Source organism: Amphiura filiformis, chromosome 13 (assembly GCF_039555335.1).
Source record: "Amphiura filiformis chromosome 13, Afil_fr2py, whole genome shotgun sequence".
NCBI classification, from domain to species: Eukaryota; Metazoa; Echinodermata; class Ophiuroidea; order Amphilepidida; family Amphiuridae; genus Amphiura; species Amphiura filiformis.
This window is the reverse complement of record NC_092640.1, coordinates 58276197-58299163: the sequence shown is the minus strand read 5'-3', so window position 1 is coordinate 58299163 and position 22967 is coordinate 58276197. Positions and strand designations below refer to the sequence as shown.

Sequence of the window (22967 nt, the reverse complement as noted above, 5' to 3'; positions counted from 1 at the left end):
GAAAATACATGGGCCTAAATGTCATAATTTAATAAAAATATTTTTTTAAATCTATAGGGCCAAAAAAGGTTTGTCTCAAAGCTTGCGTGCGCATTTGTAAAATCTCACGATTTGACAAAAAAGAAATGCGGAAATTTTCAACAACAAATTTTTTTTATAGTTTTTCTGGAAAAATTCGGCAAAAATCAGACTTTTCTTCTCAAAATGCCATAAAAAGTCGGGAATAAAAAAAAAAAAATCGCATTTCGCATTTGTTTTCAAACCACTCGTGAGCTTTGAGATAAACCTTTTTTTTTGCCTAAGAACATTAACATACACACACCTACATCCCCCACCTACAAAAATTCAATGGGTAAAGAACATGTAGAACGTTGAAGACAAATTATGATGTCATCACATACTCGCATGTAGCTGACATGAATTTCAAAGGAAAAAGGAAAAACATTTTATTTTATTTTAAAAAGAAAAGTCAAGACTTGCCATATATATAAATTTAGCCTAATTTTTACTCTTTCCCTTTTTTAGATTTTGGCATAAATGCTAGAAAAACAGTTAAAACATCGCCTTTTTTTCAAAAATTGGAAGGAAAATACCTTTGTTTAACTACAAAAGTAGAGACAAAAATGAAATTTTATATTTAAAAGAGCAGGTGACTGAGGTGATGTATAAAATCATGATGTCTAAGTGTAGTCTAACCAGTTGGCACTCTTCCTTTTGTTACTTTCAGACTTTGGAATTGCTACAGCATACAAAGTTCTTTACATAATGAAGATTCATGAAAAAGCAAATACAGCAACTGATAAAACATTGACTTGTATTCAGTGCAGACTATTTGAGGTGAGCAAGAGCAGTCACTCTCCTGAAAGTAATTCAGCTGCAATTTTAAAACTCATCAATGGTTGTAAATCACTACGCTTAGCCTCACAGCTCTCCTAACATTCTTGAGGAGAGTGATTAGTAGCTCTCCTACGATAAACATTTCTGCACCCAGTGCAATTCAGTGGCAGACCAGATAAGTTGCTTGTAGGATTTGTACTATCATCATATACTTTTGAAATAAATACTGCAGGAATTGTCGTTCAGGAGCAAAGATGGACATTAAACCTTTTATTTGCTTACATTGTGGAATTTACTGTCACTCTTTCGATAGATTTAAGAAACATGTTGGTAGACATCGGATGTACTTCAGAACTCGCAACATAGACAAATCCTACCAGTGCGAGTATTGTAAGAAATGCTTCACATCAAATTATAATTTAAGTAGACACATAGAAACTTGTGCGAAATCCTACCAATGTGAGTATTGTAAGAAACGCTTCTCACTAAAGCGTTATTTGAAGGCACATATAAGAACTCACACTGGTGAGAAACCTTACCAATGCAAGTATTGTAAGAAACGCTTCTCACTAAATCGTTATTTGAAGGCACATATAAGAACTCACTCTGAGGAGAAAACCTTCCAGTGCGATTATTGTAACAAATGCTTCTCAACAAAATCTTCTATGTATAATCATATAAAAACTCACAATGGTGAGAAACCTTACCAGTGCGATTATTGTAAGAAATGCTTCATATCAAATTCTACATTAAATAGACATATAAGAAGTTTTAGAACTCACAATGGTGAGAAACCTTACCAGTGCGATTATTGTAAGAAATGCTTCTCATCAAATTCTTATTTAAAGATGCATATAAAAAGTCACACTGGTGAGAAATACCAATGTGTGTATTGTACGAAATGCTTCTCATCAAATTCTTATTTAAAGATGCATATAAGAACTCACACTGGTGATGAAACCTACCAATGTGAGTATTGTAAGAAAAGTTTCTTAACAAAATATAATTTAAAGATACATGTAAATAGTCACACTGGTGAGAAATACCAATGTGGGTATTGTAAGAAATACTTCTCAAATTCTTATTTAAAGAGGCATATGAAAAGTCACACTGGTGAGAAATACCAATGTGAGTATTGTAAGAAATACTTCTCAACAAATTTTTATTTAAAGATGCATATAAAAAGTCATGGTGAGAATTCCTACCAATGTGAGCATTGTAATAAATACTTCTCAACCAATTTTTTTTTAAAGAAACATATAAGAACTCACACTGGTGATGAAACCTTTCAATGTGAGTTTTGTAAGAAATGTTTCTCAACAAAATATCATTTAAAGACGCATATAAACATTCACACTGGTGAGAAAACCTACCAGTGTGAGTATTGTAAGAAATACTTCTCAACAAATTATAGTTTAAAGATGCATGTAAAAAGTCACACTGGCACGGAAACCTACCAGTGTGAGTATTGTAAGAAATGCTTCTCACAAAAGTGTAATTTAAAGACGCATATAATAAAAATCCCTTTAAAAAGGGATGCGTCTGGTCCAGAGAGAAGATTGGGTGCGTTGTGGGCATGGAAACAGACTTCAAGAATCAGGAATCAAATACTAGTATAATATGTACTCTCATGGCGTTTTATTAGTCGACATATAAAAATAATTGTAGTTAGTGGTAATTAAATATAAAAATGATAAGAAAGTTTTGATATCTTGACAATTATAGTGGTATTAGAGATATAAGATGCACTTGAGTTATGTCTGAACAGTTATAAAAAAAAGACTTAAGTGAATGTGCAAATTGTATTTGTCTAACTGATTGTATACTGTTTGAATAGTTTAGTAGGCCTAAACTGTTTGAATAGTAATATAGCAGCGACAGGTGTTTTCTCTAATTTGATAGATACTTTTGACACCATTGACCCCATATGACCTTTGACCAAGGATGACCTCTGATTGATGACCTCTGACCTTGGATGACAATTAATTAATTCATTCATTCATTCATTCATTCGTTAATTAATTAATTAATTAATTAATTAATTAATTAATTAATTAATTAATTAATTAATTAATTAATTAATTAATTATTATTTTTTTTTTAATTGATCAGTTTTCAGTTAAAACTGAAAACTCTTTCTGTCACCATTTATTAAGTTATTAAGGGTTAACATATTTTTAAACCAATCCCTGTCACAAAATATGGCCACAAAAATTGTTGTGTACTTGAGGGCAACACAACAATATATTTTTTTGGCCTAGTTTCATATCGCCAGTCTATTGGTAATATGAGCTCTTAGCTCATATGCATGTGTGGGATGGAGAAAGTTCACTGACATCGACCTAGGCCAGGTACGCATGCTGCCGTCTCTGTCTCAGACACTGTATGTATATCTTCAGCTGAGTTATAACAGATAACTTCTAGAATGTGTCACTGGAACTCACTGGGGATTTAGTTCAGACACTATATCAGCGTCAGGTCCCGTGGGACCAGACGCGAAAAGTCACACTGGTGAGAAACTCTTCCAGTGTGAGTATTGTAAGAAATGCTTCTCACAAAAGGGTAATTTAAAGACGCATAAAAAGACACACTGGCGAGAAAACCTAACAGTGTGAGTATTGGAATAGTACCCAGTGGCGGCGCTATGGGGGGGCATTTTATATATTTTTCTTGCCCCACCCTAGTTTGCCCCCCCCCCCCACTTTTGACGCAAAATCACATAAATTTTCACTCTTTGCGGCAATTTTGCTTTTCACTTTGCCCCCATGCCCCCCGAAAAAAATATTTCCTGGCGCCACCACTGAATTAGTACCCAGTATTGTAAGATATGCTTCTGAACAAAGTCCAAATTAAAGATGCGTATAAGAACTCACTCTGGTGGTGGAACCTATCAATGTGAGAATTGTCAGAAATACTTAATTGAAGACGCATGTAAAAACTCACTGTTGAGAAACCTTGTTAGTCTGCGGATTCTAAGAAAGGCTTTACACAAAAATGAAAGAGGTCCCCATCAAAAACTTTGCACAACATAGGGTACTTATTGGCAGGTTAAAAGGGGGAAAGCAAGTTTTGGCACACATTTATGAGGCATCTTTAAAATAAGGTGTTATTAGAAGGCTTTGGAAAACAGTATAAACATTTAAATATGCGACATTTACTGCGTGTTATCGCATAATATATCCAGTCTATTTTTAAAAGGTTCAATTCAATATTGGAAATACAGCAATATTGCAATGGAATTAATCAATGATACATGTATATTATAGAGAAAATAGCACATTTTGATACAATTTTACTCAATTTACAAAAATGCCTCCTTTGGCCCCCATTCAGCAGATCGAGTCGAATATCAAGTTCACATCAAAGACGGAAGAGATGTGAGAATGATATTTACAAGTGGATTTGTGTTCTGATTTCCTATTGCCAAACTGCATGGAAACACATGATGTGATCAAATAAAGCTAAAAATGTTTGTCTCAGAAAAAATGTTGGTCCATTTAAAGTTTTGTCCTTGGCATTCAACTCATTTAATTTGTGTCAGGTCTTTCTTAGGTGGGATGGTTCTAGAGGTGAATTTACACATGTTTATCCCAGCCTATTTGCAGGGTTTTAACGTGTTTTTTTATATATTTAAATATTTTGTTGTGCAATAATGTTTCCTGTGTACCAGTGATGAAGTCTAATAAATAAATAAAAGTCTACACTATGTATCTGTGTTTTCCTAAAAAACAACAAAAACCCAGATGTCCCATGTCAATCAAATCAAATCTTTATTTCGTTCAAAAGTACAACAATAATAAGCACACATTTCAATGAGGAGATGCTCAAAAGGCCTGAAACAAATACCCCCTTTGAAAATAGAGCTCCAAATGACTCTTTTCAAAGATCGAGCTCTTAAATTGCTTATTCCTCACGTTTTGATTTTTCAGGTGATTTCAACCAAAAAGCTAAGAAAAACCCTTGATTTTGAATGTTTGCCGCTCCAAAAGACCCTTTTACCGGCGAGTTTACTGGTATGATGTCAGCTAGCTCCCACCACCTCCAAATTCTGGGTGAACATACACACAAAATATTTATAATGTGCCCGCCCTGTTATCTCGGTGTTATCTGCTCACATCTACATTAAAAGAACATACACCTTATGTATATATATTTTGCCTTTTTTTTAGAAAAACAAAACCAAAAAACTGCATTTTTGGCCCAATTCTTGCATTATGGCCATATTGTTTAATTTTACTATAAAAGTGGAGACAAATGAAATTTTATATTAAAAAGAACAGGTGATGCATAAAATCATGTCTAAGTGTAGACTAACCTGTTTCTACTCTTTCTTTCGTTACTTCTTTCAGATTTGGGAATTGCTACATCATACAAAGTTCTTTACATATGAAGATTCATGAAAAAGCAAATATAGCTAATAAAACATTATTTGAGGTGAGCAAGTGCAGTCACTCTCCTGAAAGTAATTCAGCTGCAATTTTAAAACTCATCAATGGTTGTAAACCACCATCCTTAGCCTGGCAGCTCTCCTAAACTTCTTGAGGAGAGTGATTTATAGCTCTCCTACGATAAACAAATTGCAGCTTGGGCATTTGTGCACCCAGTCAAACTCAATTGCAGACCGGTTAAGTTGCTTGTAGGATCTGACTATCATATAATTTTGATTCAAACATTGCAAGAATTCTTGTTCAGGAGCGAAGACGGACATCATGTTTAAACCTTTTATTTGCTTACATTGTGGAGTTAACTGTCACTCTTTCGATAGATTTAAGAAACATGTTGGTAGACATCGGATGTACTTAAAAACTCGCAACAAAAACAAACCCTACCAGTGCGAGTATTGTAAGAAATGCTTTACAGAAATTACTAGTTTAGATAGATGTATGAAAGCTCACATTGACAAGACACTCTTCTGGTGTACGTATTGTAAGAAATACTTCTCAACAAATTGTAATTTAATGATGCATATAAAAAGTCACACTAGTGAGAAAACCTACCAATGTGATAATGATAAGAAATGCCTCTCAACAAATTCAAAATTAACGCATATAAAGACTCACACTGATGATAACACCTATCAATGTGATTATTGTAAGAAATATTTCTCAACAAAATCTAATTTAGAGATGCATATAAAAAGTCACGCTGGTAAGAAATATCAATGTGAGTATTGTAAGAAATACTATTCATCAAATTCTTATTTAAATACGCATATAAAAAGTCATGGCTTCACATCAAAAACTTGTGAGAAATCCTACCAATGCGAGTATTGTAAGAAACGCTTTTCACTAAAGGGTTATTTAAAGGCACATATAAGAACTCACACTGGTGAGAAATCCTTCCAGTGCAAGTATTGTAAGAAATGCTTCTTAACATATTCTTCTTTAGAGATGCATATAAAAAGTCACACTGGTGATAAAACCTATCAATGTGAGTATTGTAAGAAATGCTTCTTAACATATTCTTCTTTAGAGAAGCATATAAAAAGTCACACTGGTGAGAAAACCTATGAATGTGAGCATTGTAAGAAATGTTTAAATGTAATTTAATCATGCATATAAAAAGTCACACTGGTGAGAAATGTGAAAAGCTCTTCCAGTGTGAGTATTGTAAGAAATACTTCTCACTAAAGGGCACTTTAAAGAAGCATATAAAAAGTCACACTGGTGAGAAATATCAATGTGAGTATTGTAAGAAATACTTCACATATTTTTATTTAAAGATGCATATAAAAAGTCACACTGGTGATGAAACCTATCAATGTGAGTATTGTAAGAAATGTTTCTCAACAAAATATAATTTAAAGACGCATATAAAAAGTCACACTGGTGAGAAATGTGAGAAACTCTTCCAGTGTGAGTATTGTAAGAAATACTTCTCACTAAAGGGTAATTTAAAGAAGCATATAAAAAGTCACACTGGCAAGAAAACCTAACAGTGTGCATATTGTAAGAAATGCCTCGACAAAGTCCAACTCACACTGGTGGTGGAATCTATGAATGTCAGGAATACTTTTGTTCAAAATCTAATTTGAAGACGCATATAAAAACTCACTGGTGGTGAGAAACCCTACCAATGTGAGTATTGTAAGAAATGCTTCTCTACAAATTCTGATTTAAAAGCTCACTTTTGAGAAACCCAGCCAGTCTGCAGATTGTAAGAAAGGTTTTACACAAGATGTCATCGTCAAAAACTTTGCACAACAAAAGGTACAATTTGGCAGGCTAAAAGAGTGGAATCAATTTTTGGCACACATTAATGAGACGCCTTTAAAATAAGGTGTTATTAGATGGCTTTGGAAAACAGTATAAACATTTCAATATGCGACATTTACTGCCACCTTTGACCCACATGGAGCAGACTGTGTGGAATATCACTTCAAAGACGTAAGAGATGTGAGAATGATATTTACAAGTGGATTTGTATTCTGATTCCTTATTTGCCAAACTGCATGGAAACACAAGGTGTGATCAAATAAGGCTAAAAATGTTTGTCTCAGAAAAAAAATGTAGGCCCACAAAAGTACAATAATAACAAACACATTTGAATGAGGAGATGCTGAAAAGGCCTGAAACAAACACCCCATTTGAAAACGCATATGGGCCAAGTTGCATAAGTTTATTTAAAAAAATGTAATAAGAACATTTACATGACATACATACCCACACACCCCACCTACATCCATATACATACCCCTACATACATACATAAAGAATAAGCTAAGCAGAAAAAATTCAATGGGTAAAGAACATGCAGAACGTAAGAGATATTTATATTGCTGAGGAGGACGCCCTCACTGATTTTTTTTAAATTAATTTTTTACACGATTATATTGTACTTTATTAAGGGAAGGGGTATGAACGTTTGGACAGTATTTATTGTGGGACATTAGAGCGCATCAGACATATCAAATTGCATTCTGAATACGAAGAATGTCCTTCTGATATCAAATATTTTTGATTTTTTGAAATTTGCAATGTAATACACATTTTGTGGCAAATCATTAAAAATTGATATTTCTGATATTTAACAGTACTTGAAGTAAACTTTATAAATCTGATGATTTATACTTAAAGTATATGTAGGTGGGATGAAAAGCCGACGATCAATTGAATTTGGGGAAAAAAATCCAATTTTCAATTGATCGTCGGCTTTTCCTCCCAGCTACATACACTTTGAGAATATATCATTACATTTTTAAAATTTATTTCGAGGACTGTTATATACCAAAAATTTGAAAAATATCAAATCTTACTATAATTCACCAGAATTCACCAGACTCTGTCTGTTTGTTTGTGTGTTTGTGTGTTTGTCTGTCCGCCTCTTTTCTCGGCGACTGGGGATCACACGTTCCTCAAACTTGGTGGGTGGGTGCAGCTTGGTATGAGGAAGAACAAGTTTATATTGGTTAGTGGGTCAAGGTCACCCAAGGTCATCCAGGGGTCAAATTAGTAAAAACTGTTTTTCTCGGAGACTGGGGATCGCACGTTGCTCAAACTTGACAGGTGGGTGCGTCTTGACCCGGGACAGAACAAGTTTTTATTGGTTAGTGGGTCAAGGTCACCAGAGGTCATCTAGGGGTCAAATTAGTAAAAACTGTCATATGGGCATGAAACTTGGTGGGTAGGTGCATCTTGACCAAGGGCGGAACAAGTTTGTATTGATTAGTGGGTCAAGGTCACCCAGGGGTCATCTGAGGTCAAATTAGTAAAAACTGTTTTCCGCCTATTTTCTCGGAGACTAGGGGTCGCATACGTTCCTCAAACTTGGTGGATGGGTGCATCTGGACATCAGGCAGAACAAGTTTGTTTCAGTTAGTGGGCCAAGATCACACGAGGTCATCCAGGGGTCATCTGAGGACAAATTAGTAAAACTATCGTATGGGCATGAAACTTGGTGGGTACAGTAAACTTTTAGAGTCAAATTTTGGACGGTCATTTTGGGGTCATCCGGGGTCACCCAGGGGTCATCTGAGGTCAAATTAGTAAAAAATGTCATATGCGCATGAAACTTGGTGGGTACAGTCAACTTTTAGAATCAAATATTTGGACGGTCATTTTGGGGTCATCTAAGGTCAACACTTACTAAAAACTGTCGTATGGGCATGAAACGTGGTGGGTACAGTCAACATTTAGAGCCAAATTTTGGAAGGTCATTTCGAGGTCACAAGGGGTCATCTGAGGTCAAATTAGTAAAACTGTCCTATGGGCATAACACTTGGTGAGTACAGTCACCATCAGCCAGGTAATCGCGACAGCCGAGAACCGCCAAATACGGGTAACCGCCTAGTTTTAATAATTTGTCATAAAATTTGTATTATATCGTGAATTTCAAAAAATGAAAATTATTTGATATCAGAAAGACATGCTTCGTATTCAGAATGCAATTCGATACGTCTGAGGTGCTCTCATGTCCTACCAAGAATACTGTCGACACGCCGTAAACGCTCATTCTAGATCCCTTAAACTAATAGGGCTGCAAAAATCCTGGGCAAAAATCAAGACTCTAGGTGCTGTAGTTTTGTCAAAATCCGAGATTTTGAATAAAACGCTGGAACCGGCGTTTTATTATTACGATGGAATTATCAGTCGAACGCATACACGATGTTCATAACACACAGTACGTACACGGCGTGCGGGACACGTAATTTCTTTCTGCAACCATAATGGGCCGCAATGCGACAACACATAGTACATACATGTAATTAAAGGCCTATGAGGCTAGGTATAACACGAGTTTATTACCATTATTATTTCTTCTTAATAAAATAAAAAGAAATTGATAGAATTAAAATTCTACAACGGTTTACCTGGGGTTTTAACCCACAATCTATGTACCCATAGTCTAATACCTACACGACTGTGCTTTGATTCGTTGTGCCAGAAAGGTGTTTGTTTATGATACTTATTGATTACGGAATAAAGTGCATACACACAATATACTATCTATATTATAATACGCTATTCTCTGTCTGTCTGTCTGTCTGTGACTGCTAATGTGAGGCCGCCGTAGGTCATACGGGGCTCAAACTTGGTGGGTGGGTGCAGCTTGATATGAGGAAGAACGAGTTTATATTTTTTAAGGTCAAAGGTCAAGGACGGGGTCAAGTTCAATTGAAGTCTAATTTCAAATTGCCCCTATGGAGCTCAAACTTGGTGGGTGGGTGGACCTTGGACTAACAAACAAAAGTTTCCATGGTGACCTTTTTGTCAGACCTACGGTTAAGAGGTCATAGGTCAAGAAACGTAACAAATTCAAATTGCCCCTATGGAGCTCAAACTTGGTGGGTGGGTGGACCTTTGACTAACAAACAAAAGTTTCCACAGTGACCTTTTCATCATACCTACGGTTAAGAGGTCATAGGTCAAGAAAGGTAAAATTTCAAATTGCCCCTATGGAGCTCAAACTTGGTGGGTGGGTGGACCTGGGACTAACAAGCAAAAGTTTCCACGGTGACCTTTTCGTCATACCTACGGTTAAGAGGTCATAGGTCAAGAAAGGTAACAATTTCAAAGTGCTCCCATTGAGCTCAAACTTGGTGGGTGGGTGGACCTTGGACTAACAAACAAAAGTTTCCACGGTGATTTTTTCGTCAGACCTACGTTTAAGAGGTCATAGGTCAAGAAATGTCAAAATTTTCAATTGCCCCTATGGATCTCAAACTTGGTAGGTGGGTGGACCTTGGACTAACAAACAAAAGTTTCCACGGTGACCTTTTCGTCAGACCTACGGTTAAGAGGTCATAGGTCAAGAAAGGTCAAAATTTCAAATTGCCACTGTGCAACTCAAACTTGGTGGGTGGGTGGACCTTGGACTAACAAACAAAAGTTTCCACGGTGATCTTTTCTTCAGACCTACGGTTAAGAGGTCAAAGGTCAAAATTTCAAATTGCCTATGGAGCTCATACTTGGTGGGTAGGTGGAAATTGGACTAACAAACAAAAGTTCCATTGTGACCTTTTTGTCAGACCTACGGCTGAGAGGTCATAGGTCAAAAAACCAAGATTTCAAATTGCTTATGGAGCTCAAACTTGGTCGGTGGGGGTGTAACTTTGGCCAAGGAAGCCCAGGTTTGAGATCTGCAAAAGCCAATAACTATGACAGCCGAGAACTGCGAAATACGGGTAACCGCCTAGTTACTAGTATATTAGTACTAATAAATACGAATATAATCCTAACCCTAACCCTAACCCTTACCCGAACACTAACCCTAACCCTAAACCCTAACCATAACCCCTAACCCTTACCCTAACCCTAACCCTAAGACCCTATTAACCCTGACAATAATGAACCTTGCCTCGGACCTCGGACTATGCGGCTAGTGATATATTGCGGCCCATTATGGTTGCAGAAAGAAATTGAATACCTGAGTGGAAGAAGGGCCCAACTCCAATTTTTTACAAAAATGAGTTAGACCCAGCATTTTATTGCCAGCAGACTGATCTTCCTTGTATGTGAAGGATGAGCCAAAATCCACTCTCCAAATAGTCTTCCACGTACACTTAATCATGGTTTTCATGGAAGAAAGGCCCAACTCCATGGAGTTGGGCCCGTCTTCCACAAATATAGTGTTAAGAGGTATTTTGTTCATCCATGAAATCTGCTTTTCACTACAATAAATTTTCTTGCCAACCTATTACATGAGTTCTACTTGTGCAATTAATGGTGATTATCTAATTTCTGTAGCTATTTATAACACAGAACTGGTACTTGTGGTATATCAGTGGAAGAAGGGCCCAACTCCAGCTCGTATTGAGACCTGTACCGTTGCCATGGACACATCATATATAATTTCGAATGTATGTACTATTGTATGTTCATGTATTAAAGGTCCCCTGAAGATAAAAACGTTCTGCCTATAAAACTTTTCCAAATATTAAGTTTTTTCTTAATATCTCAAAAACAGTTTTGATGGAGTTGGGCCCTTCTTCCACTCAGGTATTCAATTAGGGTGCGGGATAGTGATCTACACAACAAAGGGTCGTACCATAACATGACCGAAGGAGTGGTACGTATTGGCGACATATGCGCTGGTAGTAAATTCCAATTTTCTTTGCTTTGCCGTAGTTGGTCGGCTCAAAAATAAAAGGGGATACATCTGACAGTAAAAACTAACGTTTTATGGCAAATAAATGCTAATCTATTTTGTATGAAAATGTTATAATATGGCTTTAAGATTTCATAACATAATCACATATATCACACAAGAAAGCTGACATTTTGTGAATATAGTATAAATGCAGAACATTTATAAGAAAAGTTAAGATTTCATAACATAATCACGTATCACAAGAAGGCTGACATGAATTTCATAATTATAGGATAAATGTCAGGAAATCAGTTAAAACTTCAGCGATTTTTTGACAAATTTGAAGGAAAATACCTTTAAAAAATCGCCCACTTTAGTTACCAGCATTTTGGTGAAAAAACAAGCCTTTTTCCCCAAAAATTGGAAGGAAAATACCTTTGTTTAACTACAAAAGTAGGGACAAAAATTAAATAAATATTTAAAAGAACATGTGGCTGAGGTGATGCATAAAATCGTGATATCTAAGTGTAGTCTAACCAGTTGGCACTCTTCCTTTTGTTACTTCTTTCAGATTTTGGAATTGCTACATCATACAAAGTTCTTTACCTGTGAAAATTCATGAAAAAGCAAATACAGCAACAAATACAACATTGACTTGCATTGCAGACAATTTGTGGTGAACAAGAGCAGTCACTCTCCTGAAAGTAATTCAGCTGCCATTTTAAAACTCATCAGTGGTTGTAAACCACTATGATTAGCCTGGCAGATCTTCTAACCTTCTTGAGGAGAGTGATTTATAGCTCTCATACGATAAACAAACTGCAGCTTGGGCATTTGTGCACCCAGTGAAACTCAATTGCAGACCGGTTAAGTTGCTTGTAGGATCTGACTATCATGATATACTTGTGATCAAACTGCAGGAATTCTTGTTCAGGAGCAAAGACAGGCATCATGTTTAAACCTTTTATTTGCTTACATTGTGGAGTTTACTGTCCCTCTTTTGATAGATTTAAGAAACATGTTAGTAGACATCGGAAGTACTTAAGAACTCGCAACAAAAACAAACCATACCAGTGCGAGTATTGTAAGAAATGCTTCACAGAAAATATTAGTTTAGAGAGATGTATGAAAGCTCACATTGATGAGACACTCTTCTGGTGTACGTATTGTAATAAATGCTTCACATCAAATTATAATTTAGATAGACATTTAAAAACTCATACTGGCGAGAAACCCCACCAATGCGAATATTGTAAGAAACGCTTCTCACAAAAGGGTTATTTAAATGTACATAAAAAAATTCACACTGGTGAGAAAACCTTCCAGTGTGGTTATTGTAACAAATGCTTCTCCACAAATTCTAATTTAAAGGCACATATAAAAAGTCACACGGGTGAGAAATACCAATGTGACCATTGTAAGCAATGCTTCTCATCAAATTCCTATTTAAAAATGCATATAAAAAATCATGCTGAGAATTCCAACCAATGTGAGTATTGTAAGAAATACTTCTCATCAAATTCTAATTTAAAGATGCATTTAATAACTCACACTGGTGATGGAACCTATCAATGTGAGTATTGTCAGAAATATTTCTCAACAAATTCTAATTTGAAGATGCACTTAAAAACTCACTGGTAAGAGTACCATGTCACTCAGTCCGTGGGTTGTAAGAATGGCTTTTCACGAAATTGGAAAGAGGTTCCCATCAAAAAACTTTGTTGTGTATATCACCGTCCTGCACGCCTTGTACGTACTGTGTGTTATGAACATCGTGTATGCGTTCGACTAATAATTCCATCGTAATAATAAAGCGCCGAATCCGGCGTTTTATTCAAAATCTCGGATTTTGACAAAACTACAGCACCTAGAGTCTTGATTTTTGCAGGGTATATTGGTTTAATAAAGTACAATTTAATCATGTAAAAAAAGGAATTTTAAAAATTCAGTGAGGGCGTCTTCCTCAGCAAATGTTATAATATGGCTTTAAGGGATCTAGAATGAGCGTTTATGGCTTTTCGACAGTATTTTCGTGGGACATGAGAGCACCTCTGACGTAACGAATTGCATTCTGAATACGAAGCATGTCTTTCTGATATCAAATAATTTTCATTTTTGAAATTCACGATATAATACAAATTTTATGACAAATTATTAAAATTTGATATTTTTCAAATTTTTGATATATAACAGTCCTCGAAATAAATTTTATAAATCTAATGATATATTCTTAAAGTGTATGTAGCTGGGAGGAAAAGCCGACGATCAATTGAAAATTTTGACCTTTTATATTGAAGATATGGATTTTTCCCAAAAAGACCTATTTTTTGGTGTTTTGGAAAAAAAATCCATATCTTCAATACGAAAGGTCGAAATTTTCAATTGATCGTCGGCTTTTCATCCCACCTACATACACTTTAAGTATAAATCATCAGGTTTATAAAGTTTACTTCAAGTACTGTTAAATATCAAAAATATCAATTTTAATGATTTGCCATAAAATGTGTATTACATTGCGAATTTCAAAAATCAAAATTATTTGATATCATCAGGCCATTCTTCGTATTCAGAATGCAATTCGATATGTCTGATGTGCTCTAATGTCCCACAATAAATACTGTCCAAACGTTCATACCCCTTCCCTTAATTGTAGAAAAAAAGTTTAATACCATCATGTACTGTACGTAATAAAGGAAATGTGAAGCAAGTGCTGTGTTTGTTTTAATGCATTGGTTCTTCTCTTGTGTGAGCAGCTAGTGAAATAGATACTACAAAAATGTCATATTCCAACAAAATAATTTGTTCTGAATGTTTCTCAGGCTTTATTACACATAAATTAACCTCAGTGTTTGTCCTCAAGTTTGGACCTGTAGTGGACCACTGGACTGTTGGACTCGGACTTGACTTAATGAGACGTCTATCGGACTAGATGGACTCAACTCCCCAACAAACACTGTATAACCCATCCATATATCTTGTCTTTTGAAAATCTATAATCTATACAAATCACACTCCTGAAAATGTTTAGGTCAGTGGCAGCACCAGAAATTTGGAGAGAAAGGAGTATGAAAAAAACTGATTTTCAGGGGATGAGGGGCTGAATTTTGAGTTAAGGGCCCAGTTATATGTGACTGCATACCATTATGTGTATAAATTTGTGAGGACAACAAAATGCTAAGGCACAATTCCTTTAAAACACTTGTGAAAAGTAACTTGCTATTTGACCACAAAGTAGAAAACAAAAGTGGGCAAAAAGTAGCTGGTAGGCATAGCAGTGTATTTTTTTGTAAAACACATGCATATTCGTCGGTCTCATCACATACTGTTCTATCCCTTACCAAAATTTAAGCCATATTTAAGCAATATAAGAAGGCTTCAAAGCCTTAATATCCATATGCCTTATAAGCAATATTTAAGGCATATTTTTAAGGCATACCTTAGGCATACCGTAGGCATATATTAAGGCTTCGTTTCTGATATTTAGGCATATATTGCTTACACAAATAAGCAATATATAGCTTATGATAACTGTATATTGCTTATATTTTACTGTATACATGCCTTATAAGCAATAATTAAGGCATACTTTTAAGGCATACCTTAGGCATACCTTAGGCATACTCAAGCAATATTTTTAGGCTTCGTGTAAGCAATACTTACTGTAAGCAATATTTGTCAAAAATAAGGCAGTATGCACAATGAAACTGCATGTAATGCACGGACTGTACTGTATTGATTGGCTTGAAGGAATGTTCCTCAGCAGCAGAATGATCAATGTGTTCCAAAACATACTTAAATTTATAGTGTCCTACCTTATTTTTCTTGAATATAGCATCAAATTAAGACAATATACTTTCTACATCGATCTGCATCATTGACAAATGACAACTAAACCCTAAAGATTGGAATATATGAAACAGTGGAACGCAGGCCCGTACGCAGGATTTTTCTTCCTAATTGCTTATCAATTTGTCACTTGAAAATACATGAGAATTGCATAGAATTTTAAGCTATTGTTACTACAAATTTTGCATACTCAAAACTTTTATTTAATTCATTTTCTACTTTCTTTTCTTTCTTTCTTTCAGTTTTGAATGCTACATACAAATGATATTACCACTCCTCAGAAGTAGTTGTGGTGAAGTTCTTTAAGAAGATTCATGGATGGAAAAGCAAATTATACAACTAAAACATTGATTTGTATTGCAGACTTTTGAGGTGAGCCAGAGCAATCACTCTCCTGAAAGCTCTCCTGAACTTCTTTAGAAGTGTGATCATAAGTAATTCAGCTGCAATTTTAAAACTCATCAATGGTTGTAGGTAAACCACTACTCTTAGCCTGGCAGCTCTCCTAAACTTCTTAAGGAGAGTCATTTATAGCTCTCCTACGATAAACAAACTGCAGCTTGGGCATTTCAGCACCCAGTGAAACCCAGTTGCTTTTTTTTTTTATAGGAATTCTTGTTCAGGAGCGAAGACAGGCATTATGTTGAAACCTTTTAGTTGCTTACATTGTGGGGTTTATTTTCACTCATTTGATAGATTTAAGAAACATGTCGGTAGACATCGGATGAACTTCAGAACTCTCAACAAAGAACTTAAGTGCAAATATTGTCACACAGCCTTTGCAAATGAAATCAACCTCCAAACACACATTGGAACACATCAAGTAGAGAAGAATCTTTACCAGTGCCAGTATTGTCAGAAATGTTTTATAGTGGAAGGTTACCTTGAAAAACACATCAAAACACACCAATATTGTCAGAAAAGCTGGGAACAAGATCCTGCAAGACACAACAGAATTCACACTTGTGACAAATTTTACCAATGCCAATATTGTCAAAAATGCTTTATATCGAAAGAAGCTATCGCAGAACATATTAAAACTCACATTCATGATAAACCCTGCCAATTGTACCAATGTGAATATTGTAAGAAATGGTTCACAGAAAATTCTAGGTTGAATGAACATATAAAAACTCATGATAGTGGCGAAAATGCTTTTAATACACATATAAAGACGCTCACTGGCGAGAAACTATATCATTGTGAGTATTGTAAGAAATGCTTCTCAACAAAGGGTAATTTAAAGGTACATATACAAACTCACACTGGTGAGAAACCCTTCCACTGCGAGTATTGCAAGAAATGCTTCTCACTAAAGGGTAATTTAAAGCAGCATATGAGAACTCACACTGAGGAGAAACCCTACCAGTGTGGCGTTTGTAAGAAATGCTACACACAAAACGGTACTTTACAGCGACATTTAAAAACTTGGCACCCAAATGGGCCATTACACTGCGAGTACTGTGATAAAGTCTTTACAGACAACGGTAACCTCAAAATGCACATTAAAAGTCACACTGGTGAGAAAACCTACCACAAAACTGGGAACACAAAAAGGTCATTACACTGCCAGTATTGTAATAAAATCTTTACAAACAACGTTAACCTCAAAATGCACATGAGAAGTCACACTGGTGAGAAAACCTACCACTGTCAATATTGTGAGAAATGCTTCGCAACAAATTCTGATTTAAAGATGCATATAAAAAGTCACACTGTTGAGAGAACCTACCAATGTGAGTATTGTAAGAAATACTTCTCAACAAATTCTAATTTGGAGATGCATATAAAAACTCACTGGTGAGAAACCCTACCAATGTGCGTTTTGTAAGAAATGCTTCTCAACTAATTCTAATTTTGAGATGCATATAAAGAGCCACACTGGTGTGAAAACCTACCAATGTGAGTATTATAAATAATTAATATGCTTCTCAAATTTCAAATTTAAGATCCATAAGAACTGGTGATAACACCTATCAATGCGAGTATTCTAAGAAATACTTCTCAACAAATTCTAATTTGGAGATGCATAAATATATATAAAAACTCACTGGTGAGAAACCCTACCAATGTGAGTATTGTAAGAAATGTTTCTCAACAAATTCTGATTTAAAAACTCACTGTTGAGAAACCCTGTCAGTCTGCAGATTGTAAGAAAGGTTTTACACAAAAGTGAAAGAGGTCAGCGTCAAAAACTTGGAATGCAAATTTTGGCACACATTTATGAGACATACACCATTAAAATAAGGTGTTATTAGAAGGCTTTTGAAAACAGTATGGAAACATTTAAATATTCAAAATATCCTGCTTGGTATCGCGCATATCCGTACTATTTAAGGGTTGTATACCGGGTCTCAAAAATTTGACATGTGCAAGCGATGCCGGGGTCACTCCCTTTGTGGCCTGTACACCATCCACGATAATCAACTTTTGAAAAGCACCCTAAACAAGGATTTAACCATTGGCTAAAACGATACCTTAAACAGGTAACATGCGCCTGTTTTCACACTCTAAGCAGGGATTTTATTCCTTGCATCAAATTTCATACCCTTAATTTCATTTCCGCGTATTAGCAATTGCAATTTTACTACCCATTTTTTGTCCAATTTTTCATGTTTTTGACACCCTAAACACGATCTGCCAGATTGTGCCCACCCACCTGAAAAGCTACCCTTTTACGCGTTATTATTATCATGGATGGTGTACTGGCCACAATGGGAGTGACCCCCCCTGGAAGGGATGGCACAGATTTTTTTTTTGGCAGGCAGAGGTACTGGGTAAAATTTTGGCCAATTGAGGCTAGGGGTGGCAAGTATTGGCATGCCATTTGGAACCCCCCCAGCTCATAATATCTCCCAGGCTCATAAATATTCCACATATTCCCCCTGTACGTCCTAAATAAAGACAAATATGTCATAATTATAACAAGCTGTCAATCCCTCTTTAGCTCTGATTTAAGACCATATTTGTTGAAATTGGTTGAGAATTAAACGTGTGATCAAAAACCTAATGAAGAAGCAAAATCAAAAGTTGCAATTTTGTGTTCTAATCAATGAAAGCATGACCCTAGTTTTAACGTGCTAATCAATGATAGGTCATTTGATGCAGCAAACTGCAACTTTCAAATTGGTATCTTCCTTGGGTTTTGGGATCGCTGTGTCTTTATTTCTTGATCAATTTCAACGAATGAGGTCTTGAATTTGAGCTAAAAGATGCAGCTATTGGCTGCTGGTTCCAATTATGACAAATCTGTCTTTATTTAGGATATACAGGAGGTGAACATAACTGGTATATACTGTATATAGTAATTACATATTTTGAGGCGTTTTCTTCCTGTTACATGAATGAACTGGCTAAATGCCGACCTGCTCAATGGGAATTGTATCAGGATCCAGAGCGCTCAAATTAAAGCTTGTGCAAAGAAGTGGTCAAAGACTTTTTGACAGGCTGAGAGGGGTGAAAGCAAATCACCTGTGGGTGGAGAGCTTATAAATTATCCCACAGCCATAATGCGATACTACATTTGATCAGTAACATAATAATTACACACAAAAACTCCATGCTATTGTTTGGTGTGGGTCTTTAAGATATTCCTGACTAGATTGGCAAGTGTCATCCATAATGTATTGTGATTCTGGATTGGATATACACAAGGGGGTTGATTGGTTGTAATTGTATGTATGCTGCAAAGCACATTACCTTGTGTATTTTGTATTGTGGAGAAGGATTTTAAAATTTGAATTTTGTAAGAGAACATACGAGCAATATATTAATTGTAGAAAAAAGTTAACTACAATCATATACTGTAATAAAGGAACTTTAAAATAACCTAATGCCTTGGTTCTTCTCTTATGTGTCTTATGTGAGGTAATTAGATATAAGATAAAAATGGGACATTCCAATACAACGTTTTTCTGGATGTTATAGGCAGCCAACTTGATGCTCATTCTGTGAAGGCTCGTCATAATGAGTTACGGTCTTTACGGCTTTCTGGTTCTGAACCCGTGATGTATTTGTGGTATCCAAGGTCACATACGGAGGTCAATGGTCATTTGAGGTTATGTTTGTTTACCACTCATACACAGGTCTTGCCGTTTGCGGCTAGCTCTCGCTCTCGCTCTCGCTACGCCCAAACTCGATTACTAGCGGCGATTTTCCACTCGCCATAGACACTAAATATCACTCGCTGCGAATCTCCCAAAATCAGCAATTGAATCAGCCAATTTAGCATTTAATCGATTTTGTGCCTTCTCCAAGCGGACAAATTCACAAATTTTAGCGCGCTTTGCGCGCATTTCAACATAAGTTCATAAATATCGTGTTAAGATCACAGCTTACTAGGACTGCAACTGCAGCAGCAGATCTAGGCCTTGTAATCAGCGCACCTAAGACAGAATATATGACTGCAAACTGTACCGCCCAACCAGCACTTGAAGTCTATGGTAGTACCATCAACCATGTCACAGACTTCAGGTATTTGGGTTCCAAGATGGGCTCTAGTGTTGGAGACCTAAAAGAAGAAAAGCACTAGCCTGGGCAGCTTTCTGGAAACTGGAACGCCTTTGGAGAAGCCCGTCCCTGCCAATCGAAACAAAAATCAAGCTGTTTCAGACAACGTGTGTTACTGTCTTTCTGTACGGGTGCGAGTCATGGGTAATTACCAAGGACATGGAAAACAAGATCAATGCATTTGCAACATCTTGCTACAGAGTCATGTTAAACATCAAGCGTGTGGATCGGATTCCAAACGAAACCATCTACAACCTGACCAACACCACTCCACTGGTTGCCAGAGTCAAGATTCATCAACTCAAATTTCTCGGCCATATATTGCGTCTTGAAGATGGCGAGCCTGTGAAAGAATATGCGCTTTATATTCCACCACATGGGAAGAGGAAACCGGGACGGCCGCGCACACTGTACTTACAGTATGTCCAGCACCTCCTGGGAGATACTGAAGGGATGCTGCAGCCAAACAAAATTGTTTCGCTTGCCCAAGATCGCATTAGTTGGAGAAAGCTTGTAGTCGCCTGCTCCGCAGCCGACTGATGATGATGTTAAGATCAAAACTCTACTTGATTATACCATCCCTGATTATACCCAAATAAATGGTATTTGTGAAAATTCAACCACTCGCCTAGCATCATGCTTGCAAGTGATTAACCACTCGCCTTTAAAATCTAGACGGCAAGGCCTGCATACAGTGTGACATTTTAATCTTTCTGAATTTGAAGCGCCCCATGGTGGAGTTATCCCGACGTTTCTATAGTTTCTTCTGAGAAAAGAGCATTTTCAGCACTCTCTTTTCTTCCTAACTCCTTATAAATTTGTCACTTAAAATACGTATGAGACATTTTATAGACGTGCCCTTTACTAATAATTAAGTTATATTGTTACTATCTTTTTTAGATATTTGTATGTTTCCTGAGACTAATATAATAACCACTGCTTTATCCTAAACCAATTTGTTGTCTTTCTTTCCTTTCTTTCAGAGTTTTGAATGCTACATGATACAAATGATATTACCACCCCTCGGCAGTGGTGGCAGAGTTCGTAATAAAGATTCATGGATGGAAAAGCAAATTATACAAGTAAAACATTGATTTGCATTGCAGACTTTTGAGGTGAGCATGGTGAGCAAGAGCAGCAATCACTCTCCTGAAAGCTCTCCTGAACTTCCTTAGGAATGTGAACATAAGTAATTCAGCTGCAATTCATCCATGGTTGTAAACCACTACTCTCAGCCGGGCAGCTCTCCTAACATTTATAGCTCTCCTACGATAAACGGCAGCATGGGCATTTCAGCACCCAGTGAAACTCAGTTGCAGACCATATCTATAAGTTGCTTGTGGGATTTGTTCTTAGCATGCTTTTGATTCAAACACTGCATTTTTATAGGAATTCTTTTCAGGAGCGAAGAGTGGTGAAGTTCTTTACTTCATGAATGGAAAAACAAATTAGAAAACTAAAATTGATTAAAACTCATCAATTGTTGTAGACCACTACTCTCAGACTGGCTGTTCTCCTAAACGTCTTAAGGAGAGTCATTTATAGCTCTCCTACGATAAACAATCTGCTGCTTAGGCATTTCAGCACCCAGTGAAACTCATTTTCGGACCAGATAAGTTGCTTATATACTTTTGATTCAAACACTGCATTTTTATAGGAATTCTTGTTCAGGAGTGAAGACAGGCATTATGTTTAAACCTTTTATTTGCTTACATTGTGGAGTTTATTTTTACTCATTTGATAGATTTAAGAAACATGTCGGTAGACATCGGATGTACTTCAGAATATATTGCCACAAAGCCTTTGCATATGAAATCAACCTCCAAACACACATTGGAACACATCAAGTACAGAAATGCTTTACAGGGGAAGGCCACCTTAAAAACACATCAAAACACACCAATATTGTCAGAAAAGCTGGGAACAAGATCTTGCACGACACAACAGAATAAGTATTCACACTTGTGACATATTTTACCAATGCCAATATTGTCAAAAACGCTTTATATCCAAAGAAGCTATTGCAGAACATATTAAAACTCACATTCGTGATAAACTCTGCCAATTTTACCAGTGCGAGTATTGTAAGAAACGTTTCACAGAAAATTCTATATTGAAGGAACATGTAAGAACTCACACTGTCGAGAAATCCTACCAGTGCGAGTATTGTAAGAAATGCTTCTTATCAAGGTCTAAGTTAAAGGCACATATACAAACTCATACTGGTGAGAAACCCTTCCACTGCGAGTATTGCAAGAAATGCTTCTCACTAAAGGGTAATTTAAAGACGCATATAAGAACTCACACTAACGAAAAGCCTTACCAATGTACGGATTGTAAGAAATGCTTTACACAAAACTGTAGCTTAAAGCTGCATATAAAAAGTTGCCACTCAAAAGCGACATTACACTGCAAGTACTGTAATAAAATCTTTACAAACAACGGTAACCTCAAAATGCACATTAAAAGTCACACTGGTGAGAAAACCTACCACAAAACTGAGCACACAAAAAGGTCATTACACTGCCAGTATTGTAATAAAATCTTTACAAACAACGGTAACCTCAAAATGCACATTAAAAGTCACACTGGTGAGAAAACCTACCACAAAACTGAGCACACAAAAGGTCATTACACTGCCAGTATTGTAATAAAATCTTTACAAACAATGGTAACCTCAAAATGCACATTAAAAGTCACACTGGTGAGAAAACCTACCACAAAACTGAGCACACAAAAAGGTCATT

General features: G+C 36.2%; 1 long non-coding RNA gene across 5 annotated transcripts in view; it reads left to right on the top strand.

Annotated features, from left to right (window-relative positions):
• The window catches only part of LOC140168577 (uncharacterized), a 60520-nt gene that overhangs the window by 23337 nt on the left and 14216 nt on the right, over positions 1 to 22967 (top strand). For 2 of the 5 annotated variants that reach the window (XR_011861233.1, XR_011861234.1), the window contains exons 4-7: positions 728 to 837; positions 5187 to 5271; positions 15954 to 16083; positions 21204 to 21335. This is a non-coding gene — a long non-coding RNA (uncharacterized lncRNA). The remainder of the gene's footprint in view (positions 1 to 727; positions 838 to 5186; positions 5272 to 15953; positions 16084 to 21203; positions 21336 to 22967) is intronic. The other 3 variants (XR_011861236.1, XR_011861235.1, XR_011861237.1) reach the window with 3 other exon arrangements.